The sequence below is a fragment of the Panthera tigris genome, chromosome A1, assembly GCF_018350195.1.
Source record: "Panthera tigris isolate Pti1 chromosome A1, P.tigris_Pti1_mat1.1, whole genome shotgun sequence".
Taxonomy (NCBI): domain Eukaryota; kingdom Metazoa; phylum Chordata; class Mammalia; order Carnivora; family Felidae; genus Panthera; species Panthera tigris.
This window is the reverse complement of record NC_056660.1, coordinates 84,127,403-84,138,824: the sequence shown is the minus strand read 5'-3', so window position 1 is coordinate 84,138,824 and position 11,422 is coordinate 84,127,403. Positions and strand designations below refer to the sequence as shown.

The window sequence follows — 11,422 nt, the reverse complement described above, 5'->3', positions numbered from 1 at the left end:
ACTACAGGAGCTTGTAAGTCTAGTCAAATAAAATACCTTGGCAAGGGGATGTATATATTAATCCTAAACCTGCTTGAATGGGGATTCACTTTTAACATTTACTAAGTGCACCTGGCCAAACAGGTGTGGGATTCAATGCTAGAAGGCAAGCTACAATTTTCTAACCATGCATGTGACCAGGCACATTGCTGAGTCCCCTATGAAGATTACTTCACCTAAGTGAAGTGGAGGAGAAATTTTACTCATTCCCACAAATGTTCTGTGTCATCTAGCTATGCACCTGAAACCAATTTAGAACACAAGTGAAGACTGTCAAAGCTCTTGCACCATCTGAGATACCTTGGGAAATCTGACATGGTGTTTTACTCATTCAAAATTAGTGTTACTGAAAGACTTTTGGTTGGATGACAGGTTCCATACAACTCACCAGAAGGGTTATCTATGAAAAATAATTTACATAAACAAAATGTTGGAAACCAGGTGTTTCTCATCTACTATTATCCAGGAATTAGGTAATTTCAGTTTTCTCTGTGGTGTCTCTCCTTCATATAATATCCCAAAGATAGGGCTGTCCTGCTTCTATTGGCAATATGACACTTATGGGTATAGAGATGAGCTGAGGACATCCCTTCCCAATAACCACTTCTTGTAGTCCCATCTCATACAATCAGACTCACTCTAAAGTCTCAGTTGAGTTTTTCTCAGCTTCATTACCAGTGAGTGGTCAAGAGTCATATGGGAGGTGAATTAAGGGAGAATTTATTTGTTAAAGTCATAGAATTCAATACTCATATTTTGGTTGTATATGTTATTGAATTATAACTATCACCAGTTGATATAACCAGATTAAAGGTAAATTTAATTAAAGTTATTAAATTATATAAATTTATAAAGTTAAATTTATGTTTGTTTATTTAAATTTACATTTATTTATTACATAAATTTAGAAATTTATAGATTCTGGAATGATATTTTTATTTTTGTGATGTTCAATTTGAATTTGAATGCTTTTTAGTTTTTCTCACTTTCATTGCTTAGGCTTTTCTTCCAATATTGCTGAAAAGTAAATGCTTTAAAAGAATGATGTCTTCATCAGTCAGCATTGTTTTCATCTCCAGTGTACAATTGCCAAAAAACAGTAGATGCTTTTCAGTTATTCAGTGGTATCTGATGATTAACATACTTGTTATTTTGGCATTTTTACATTTTACAAAAACATTTGCATAGAACTCATCTATTCAAAAAGTTTTTTTTTTCTTTTTGAAATTGCTAGCTCCGTTTCTCATGGTGTCACTATCACCACTGAACAAATCAACTTACCTGCACCTTGTCACTTCCAATTCTCATAATGACTTTATGCTATCAATAACTAGTTATGGGATTTGAAATTTTTTTATAGAATATGGTAAAATTAATGGGGATAATGATGTTATTTACTAATGCAATAATAAAACAAAGATAAGATGTGATTTTGTCATATAGATTATATAGATGGTGTGTATGTGAATGTGTGTATGTCTGTGTTTCAGACTGGGAAGTACTGTATGAATATTTTATAATGTATTAAAATATAATTTTAAATGCAAAATATTTTATAAATATGAGGAAATATATTGTATTAAACTTTACTTTCTTCTAAATAACATATAATCTACTGAGTTATATCACTTGGATTCTTATAAATTATTTCTTCCTTTCATTACACCTTAGTATTTCAGACATTTGATGTCATTCCAAATAATTTAAGATGAATGTTTGTCTCAGGTTTATTTAGTGGTGATATTTTCCCACTATCATCTATGACTAAGTGCATAATTGGGGTTTAAATATTAAAAATAATATTGAGAATAGCCTGAAATGAGAATATAAAAATGAGGAGGAACTTCAGCTGTAGTAACTGCCTACTGAGACTGCTCAGGGATTTCATCCTCAACCCAGGAAAATCCAGCTCCCTTTTCTCAGAGTGACTGGCTGAGATGTACTTTTAGACTTATAAGTTGTCAAGATTTAAGCTGGGACCAAGTTTCCGTTTGCACTATCACCAGCCTATCAATTCTTTAGATTTTAATATTTCATTTCTACTGATACAATCAATGTTTTAAAAAATACCATAATTTTTCCATGGTAATGTTGCCAGATTTACCAAATATAAACATAAAATATAGAGTAGTTTGAAATTCAGAAATCCAACAACAACTTGTTGTACCACTCTACTATGTTTACTTACTTACATGTAATATGTGTATGTGATAGTTGGGACATACATATACTAAAAAAGTACATATCATATGCTTGATAATCGAATTTAACTTACACTTTATTGCTCACCTTGAATCTACGGGAAGCATGGCATTTTCCTGTCCAGGCTCAGCACTCAAGCCCTCAAGATTGTCAGTGGAAAAAAATTCAGGAATACACTTTTTCAATTTATAACCATTTATACAAAGCAGGCATGAACTAGACATGGCCAACCACATATGCCATGATCTGGTAAAATTTAACATTATAATTTTTATCTATGTCATTTTATTGAATGTATTCTATTATCTATTTTGGTATATGATTTTGAATACATACTTTGTATCTTTAAAATGATTTCCATATACAGTTATTGAATAATTACACATATATTAGTGACCAACACCAAATGATGTTTTATCATACTGGATTGCTGACCCTAAGCTTTGGATATCATTGTGCCTCTAAGCCAATATTATCCTACTCTCTGGGGTCCAACATGACAGCAGAACCCAAGTGTTCTGTGAATAGAGATATATATTTGTGGCTGCTAATAGTGATTAAGAGAATTGAAGATAAATTTGTCATATCATAGATTAAACATTTGGAAAAATAGTTATAGCCATTTAATCAAAGATTTGTTTTATAAATTATTATTTTATAAAATCACATATATCAGGCAATTATAAAGCAATGCTTTACCTCAGCAATGACATTCTAAGTCTCAGCCAAGAACACTGACTCTCAAAATTTCTTCACTGCAAACAAAAGTAAGCACTCTTTCAGGAGAAAAATAAACAAAATGAGTAATACAGTTAAAAAATTTAAGCCCTGGATCACATTAATTAGATAAATAATTATGCATGTATACATGGCAAATACCATGATAAAATTATTGCAAAATTATTCATGTATATTTTACAGAGTGGTCTAATATCCTGATCAGATATGATAATGAGTAGGTTTTTGTAGGAGCATTTTTTCCCCTTGCTAATAGTGTTTCTTTTTTTATTATTTTTTCAATACATGAAATTTATTGTCAAATTGGTTTCCATACAACACCCAGGGCTAATCCCAAAAGAAGCCCTACTCAACACACATCAGCCACCCTCCCCTCCCTCCCACCCCCCATCAACCCTCAGTTTGTTCTCAGTTTTTAAGAGTTTCTTATGCTTTGGCTCTCTCCCACTCTAACCTCTTTTTTTTTCCTTCCTCTCCTCCATGGGTTTCTGTTAAGTTTCTCAGGATCCACATAAGAGTGAAAACATATGGTATCTTTCTCTGTATGGCTTATTTCACTTAGCATCACACTCTTCAGTTCCATCCACGTTGCTACAAAGGGCCATATTTCGTTCTTTCTCATTGCCATGTAGTACTCCATTATGTATATAAACCACAATTTCTTTATACATTCATCAGTTGATGGACATTTAGGCTCTTTCCATAATTTGGCTATTGTTGAGAATGCCGCTATAAACATTGGGGTACAGGTGCCCCTATGCATCAGTACTCCTGTATCCCTTGGGTAAATTTCTAGCAGTGCTACTGCTAGGTCATAGGGTAGGTCTATTTTTAATTTTTTGAGGAACCTCCACACTGTTTTCCAGAGTGGCTGCACCAACTTGCATTCCCACTAACAGTTCAAGACGGTTCCCATTTCTCCACATCCTCTCCAGCATCTATAGTCTCCTGATTTGTTAATTTTGGCCACTCGGACTGGCATGAGGTGATATCTGAGTGTGGTTTTGATTTGTATTTCCCTGATGAGAAGTGACGTTGAGCATCATTTCACGGCCTGTGGGCAATCCAGATGTCTTCTTTAGAGAAGTGTCTGTTCATGTTTTCTGCCCATTTCTTCACTGGGTTATTTGTTTTTTTGGTGTGGAGTTTGATGAGCTCTTTATACATTTTGGATACTAGCCCTTTGTCCGATATGTCATTTGCAAATATCTTTCCATTCCGTTGGTTGACTTTTAGTTTTGTTGATTGTTTCCTTTGCTGTGCAGAAGCTTTTTATCTTCATAAGGTCCCAGTAGTTCATTTTTGCTTTTAATTCTCTTGCCTTTGGGGTTGTGTCAAGTAAGAAATTGCTACAGCTGAGGAAAGAGAGGTCTTTTCCTACTTTCTTCTCTAGAGTTTTGATGGTTTCCTGTCTCACATTCAGGTCCTTTATCCATTTTGAGTTTATTTTTGTGAATGGTGTAAGAAAGTGGTCTAGTTTCAATCTTCTGCATGTTGCTGTCCAGTTCTCCAAGCGCCATTTTTTAAAGAGACTCTCTTTTTTCCGTTGGATGTTCTTTCCTGCTTTGTCAAAGATGAGTTGGTCATACTTTTGTGGGTTTAGTTCTGGGTTTCTATTCTATTCCACTGGTCTATGTGTCTATTTTTGTGCCAATACCATGCTTTCTTGATGATTACAGCTTTGTAGTAGAGGCTAAAATCTGCGATTGTGATGCCTCCTTCTTTGGCCTTCTTCTTCAAAATTACTTTGGCTATTCGGGGCCTTTTGTGGTTCCATATGAATTTTAGGATTGCTTGTTCTAGCTTCGAGAAGAATGCTGGTGCAATTTTGATGGGATTGCATTGAATGTGTAGATAGCTTTGGGTAGTATTGACATTTTGACAATATTTATTCTTCCAATCCATGAGCATGGAATGTTTTTCCATTTCTTCATATCTTCTTCAATTTCCTTCATAAGCTTTCAATAGTTTTCAGCATACAGATCTTTTACATCTTTGGTTAGGTTTATTCCTAGGTATTTTATGCTTCTTGGTGCAATTGTGAATGGGATCAGTTTCTTTATTTGTCTTTCTGTTGCTTCATTATTAGTGTATAAGAATGCAACTGATTTCTGTACATTGATTTTGTATCCTGCAACCTTGCTGAATTCATGTATCAGTTCTAGCAGACTTTTGGTGGAGTCTATCGGATTTTCCATGTATAATATCATGTCATCTGCAAAAAGTGAAAGCTTGACTTCATCTTTGCCAATTTTGATCCCTTTGATTTCCTTTTGTTGTCTGATTGGTGATGCTAGGACTTCCAACACTATGTTAAACAACAGCGGTGAGAGTGCACATCCCTATCATGTTCCTGATCTCAGGGGGAAACTCTCAGTTTTTCCCCGTTGAGGATGATGTTAGCTGTGGGCTTTTCATAAATGGCTTTTATGATCTTTAAGTATGTTCCTTCTATCCCGAGTTTCTTGAGGGTTTTTATTAAGAAAGGTTGCTGAATTTTGTCAAAGGCCTTTTCTGCATCGATTGACAGGTTCATATGGTTCTTACCTTTTCTTGTATTAATGTGATGTATCACGTTGATTGATTTGCGAATGTTGAACCAGCCCTGCATCACAAAATGAATCCCACTTGATCATGGTGAATAATTCTTTTTATATGCTGTTGAATTCGAATTGCTAGTATCTTATTGAGGATTTTTGCATCCATATTCATCAGGGATATTGGCCTGTAGTTCTCTTTTATTACTCGGTCTCTGTCTGGTTTAGGAATCCAAGTAATACTGGCTTCATGGAATGAGTCTGGAAGTTTTCTTTCCTTTTCTATTTTTTGGAATAGCTTGAGAAGAATAGGTGTTATCTCTGCTTTAAATGTCTGGTAGAACTCCCCTGGGAAGCCATCTGGTCCTGGACTCTGATTTGTTGGGAGATTTTTGATGACTGATTCAATTTCTTCACTGGTTATGGGTCTGTTCAAGCTTTCAATTTCCTCGTGATTGAGTTTTGGAAGTGTGTGGGTGTTTAGGAATTTGTCCATTTCTTCCAGGTTGTCCAATTTGTTGGCATATAATTTTTCATAGTATTCCCTGATAATTGCTTGTATCTCTGAGGGATTGGTTGTAATAATTTCATTTTCATTCATGATTTTATCTATTTGGGTCATCTCACTTTTCTTTTTGAGAAGCCTGGCTAGAGGTTTATCAATTTTGTTTATTTTTTTTCAAAAAAACCAACTCTTGGTTTCATTGATCTGCTCTATAGTTTTTTTTAGATTTTATATTGTTCTTTTTTGCTCTGATCTTTATTATTTCTCTTCTTCTGCTGGGTTTAGGGTGTCTTTGCTGTTCTGCTTCTATTTCCTTTAGGTGTGCTGTTAGATTTTGTATTTGGGATTTTTCTTGTTTCTTGACATAGGTCTGGATTGCAATGTATTTTCCTCTCAGGACTGCCTTCGCTGCGTCCCAAAGCGTTTGGATTGTTGTATTTTCATTTTTGTTTGTTTCCATATATTTTTTAATTTCTTCTCTAATTATCTGGTTGACCCACTCATTCTTTAGTAGGGTGTTCTTTAACCTCCATGCTTTTGGAGGTTTTCCAGACTTTTCCCTGTGGTTGATTTCAAGCTTCATAGCATTGTGGTCTGAAAGTATGCATGGTATGATTTCAATTCTTGTATACTTATGAAGGGCTGTTTTGTGACCCAGAATGTGATCTGTCTTGGAGAATGTTCCATGTGCACTCGAGAAGAAAGTATATTCTGTTGCTTTGGGATGCAGAGTTCTAAATATATCTGTCAAGTCCATCTGATCCAATGTATCATTCAGGGCCCTTGCTTCTTTATTGACCATGTGTCTAGATGATCTATCCATTTTTGTAAGTGGGGTATTAAAGACCCCTGCAATTACCACATTCTTATCAATAAGTTGTTTATTTTTGTGAGTAATTGTTTTATATATTTGGGGGCTCCCATATTCGGCGCATAGACATTTATAATTGTTAGCTCTTCCTGATGGATAGACCCTGTGATTATTATATAATGCCCTTCTTCTCTCTTGTTACAGCCTTTAATTTAAGGTCTAGTTTGTCTGATATAAGTAGGGCTACTCCAGCTTTCTTTTGACTTCCAGTGGCATGATAAATAGTTCTCCATCCCCTCATTCTCAATTTGACTGTGTCCTCAGGTCTAAAATGAATCTCTTGTAGACAGCAAATAGAATGGGTCTTATTTTTTTATCCATTCTGATACCCTATTTCTTTTGGTTGGCACATTTAGTCCATTTACATTCAGTGTTATTATAGAAAGATATGGGTTTAGAGTCATTGTGATGTCCATAGGTTTCATGCTTGTAGCGATGTCTCTAATACTTTGTCTCACAGGATCCCCCGTAGGGCTGGTTTAGTGGTGACGAATTCCTTCAGTTTTTGTTTGTTTGGGAAGACCTTTATCTCTCCTTCTATTCTAAATGACAGACTTGCTGGATAAAGGGTTCTCAGCTGCATATTTTTTCTGTTCATCACATTGAAAATCTCCTGCCATTCCTTTCTGACCTGCCAAGTTTCAGTAGAGAGATTGGTCATGAGTCTTATAGGTCTCCCTTTATATGTTAGAGCATGTTTATCCCTAGCTGCTCTCAGAATTTTCTCTTTATCCTTGTATTTTGCCAGTTTCACTATGATATGTCATGCAGAAGATTGATTCAAATTACATCTGAAAGGAGTTCTCTGTGCCTCTTGGATTTCAATGCCTTTTTCCTTCCCCAGATCAGGGAAGTTCTCAGCTATTAGTTCTTCAAGTACACCTTCAGCACCTTTCCCTCTCTCTTCCTCCTCCGGAATACCAATTATGCATATATTATTTCTCCTTAGTGCATCACTTTTTTCTCTAATTTTCCCCTCTTACTCCAGGATTTTTTTATCTCTCTTTTTCTCAGTTTCTTCTTTTTCCATAATTTTATCTTCTAATTCACCTATTTTCTCCTCTGCCTCTTCAGTCCGAGCTGTGGTCATCTCCATTTTATTCTGCAGCTCATTAATAGCATTTTTTACCTCCTCCTGGCTGTTCCTTAGTCCCTTGATCTCTGTAACAATGGATTCTCTGCTCTCCTCTGTAATGTTTTCAAGCCCAGTGATTAATTTTATGACTATTCTTCTAAATTCACTTTCTGTTATATTGTTCAAATCGTCTTTTATCAGTTCATTAGCTGTCATTATTTCCTGGACTTTTTTTTGATGGGAATTCTTCCGTTTCATCATTTTGGATAGTCCCTAGAGTGGTGTGGAACTGCAGGGCACTTCCCCTGTGCTGTCTTGAATAACTTGCATTGGTGGGCAGGGCCACAGTCAGACCTGATGTCTGCCCCCAGCCCACCACTGGGGCCACAGTCAAACTGGTGTGTGCCTTCTCTTTCCCTCTCCTCGGGGCAGGATTCACTGTGGGGTGGCGTGGCCTGTCTGGGCTACTTGCACACTGCCAGGCTTGTGGTGCTGGGGATCTGGCGTATTAGTTGGTGTAGACTGGCAAGGTGCACAGGGGTGGGAAGGGCAGGCTCAGCTCGCTTTTCTTTTGGAGATCCACTTTGGGAGGGGCCCTGAGGCACCGGGAGGGAGTCTGACCCCCTGGAGGGATGGATCCGCAGAAGCACTGCGTTGGGTGTTTACACAATTTAAGCAAGTTCCCTTGCAGGAACTGGTTCCCTTTGGGATTTTGGTTGGGGGATGGGCAAGGGAGATGGCGCTGGCAAGCGCCTTTCTTCCCCACCAAGCTCCTCTCTGTTGTTCAGGACTCAACTCTCTCTCCTGTTGTCTTCCAGCCCTCCCGTTCTCCGAGCAGAGCTGGTAGCTTATAAGCTTCCAGATGTTAAGTCCCGCTTGTTGTCAGAACACACTCTGTCCAGCCCCTCCGCTTTTGCAAGCCAGACTCGGGGGCTCTGCTTTGCCAGTGGGCTGCCCCTCTGGCCCAGCTCCCTCCCGCCAGTCTGTGTATCGGGCACCGCGTCTCCGCCCTTCCTACCCTCTTCCATGGGCCTTTTGTCTGCGCTTGGCTCTGGAGACTCCATTCTGCTAGTCTTCTGGCGGTTTTCTGGAGTTAGGCAGGTGTAGGTGGAATTTAAGTCATCAGCAGGACACGGTAAGCCCAGCATCCTCCTACGCTGCCATCTTCCCCCAAATGTAGCAGCATTAAAAGCATGGGAATATATCCTTTTATTAATGGAGTCCCATGAAATGATCTTCATATAAACATTTAATACAAATTTGTGAATGTCACAAAGTGGAGAATCGTGTGTTTGTCCTCTTCTTTTCTAGAAAATTGATATCTAGTCTTTGGCAATTCCTTATCGATATAAAAAGAGATTACAAAATGAATCTCTTTAATTGACAATAAAGGGGAGTGAGCCATGTTCAAGTTGAATCAGTTTTGTAATTCTCACCCCAATTGTGTGTCTACAACCAAATATTCACATCCATGCTATGAATACATTAGCTTGTATGACAATGAGAATTACAGTTGTAGATAGAAGGACGTTTAATAATTATCTGATTTTAAAATGAGATTATGATGAATTGTCAGGTTATGACAAATGTTTCACAACGGTCTCTAAATATTTAAGGATGAAGAATAGAAAGTGATAGTATGTGATGGAAAACACACTTGGATATTTTTTTTTCTCAATTGTTTGGTAATTCTTTCCCCATTAGCATAAAATTTACAACAGTTCAATTATAAAGAAAAAATACCTATGCATTCTTTATATGGCTATTAGTATTCTTCATGCTGAATATGAGTCAGGGTAATGCAGAACAGAAAGCAAAAGAAATGCATGTACATTGGAGCAAGAGAAATGGGTACATTGTCCTGCCATGATTTTGGTTATGTTGTGTGTATTATCTCTCTTCCCCACCCTCTCTTTTTCATCTTTCTCCCTCTCTCCCTTGTTAGATAATACATATGATGATAGATTTTAGATAGATATATAGATAATTGATAGATAGATATCAGATAGATATGTATGACTATAAAATACATTCACACTCAAATTGGTGTGCAAATTATGTTGAGACTATTTTAAGACTTCATACAACATAGGTTTTACATTGATTTTGTAAAATAGATTTGGTTAAAATGAAAACTGTGATGTGGTGATGAGTATGGCAACAAAGTTAATTACAATGATCATGTGAGGTCTATTTTTTCCAGATAAATATGTTTTTGCACCTATCATGATCCCATCTTCCATTCATTTGACTATTAAAATATGCCAATTTTTACCAGTAGGCACTGAGATTTCCACCAACACCTTCCTCTTTCTCTTCCACGTTTTCATGATCCTCTGGATCACAGGTCTAAGCCCACTGACCTAATCACTTGTCATTTGGCCTTTGGCCGCATAATGAAACTCTCCATTGCATTGTTTTTATTGTGTACAACCGTGTTGGAATCACTGAACTTTCTGAATGATTTAAAATATAAGACTTTATTCTGCATGATCAGAGTAATGGGGGGCCCCTGCATGAGGACCATCTGCCTTCTGAGCATCCTCCAGGCCATTATCATCAGCCTCAGTACCTCCCGGTTGGCCAGTTTTAAACCTAAATGCACAAAGTACATCTTCCATTCATTTATCATCTTATGGTTTCTCGGTTTGTCTCTCAATAGTAACTGCATCTTGTATATTGCTGCTTCTTCTTCTAATGTGACCCAGAATAATCTACTGAATGTTAGTAAATACTGCTCATTTTCCCCATAAGGTCCATCATCAGGGTTCTACTTCTCACAATGACATTATCCAGGGATGTTTCTTCATAGGAGTCATGCTACTCTCTAGTGCATACATGATGATTCCCTTGTCCAGGCATCAGAGGTGGTGCCACCACCATCACAGCACCAGCCTCTCCTCAAGAGTCTCCCCAGTGAGAAAGACCACCCAGAATGTACTGTTTTGGCTGAGTTTCTTTGTGGCCATGTACTGGGTGGATGCCATCATCTCTTTCTCTGCAACTCTGTTATGGACATATGATCCAGTCATCCTAGATTTCCAGAAGCTTGTGTCTAATGTCTATGCCACTGTCAGTGTGTTGGTGGTAATTTGTTCTGATAAAAGGATAGAAATGTGTTTCAAAAGTGTGAATACATTACAATCAATTTATAACTACTTATTCATGAAATATTTATACCAAAACTGGATATTTTTGCTTTAATTCATATGACAGAATATTTATTTATGTCACAAACAAGTATAATTTAACTTACATGTAACTTCAAATTATATCTTACTTTATCTAAATATATTTGAAATCTATGATGCCAAGGACACTCCAGGTTCAATAGTTTAGTATTCAGGAAGATTTGATATTTACGATTGTAAACGTTTATGTTCCAAATGTGACAGCACCCAAATATATAAATCAATTAATCACAAATATAAAGACATTCATTGATAATAATACTA

The 11,422-nt window shown here is 36.8% G+C and overlaps 1 pseudogene; it reads left to right on the top strand.

Annotated features, from left to right (window-relative positions):
* The first annotated feature begins 10,193 nt into the window (after positions 1–10,193).
* On the top strand, positions 10,194–11,122 carry LOC102963423 (annotated as a pseudogene).
* The last annotated feature ends 300 nt before the right edge of the window (positions 11,123–11,422 follow it).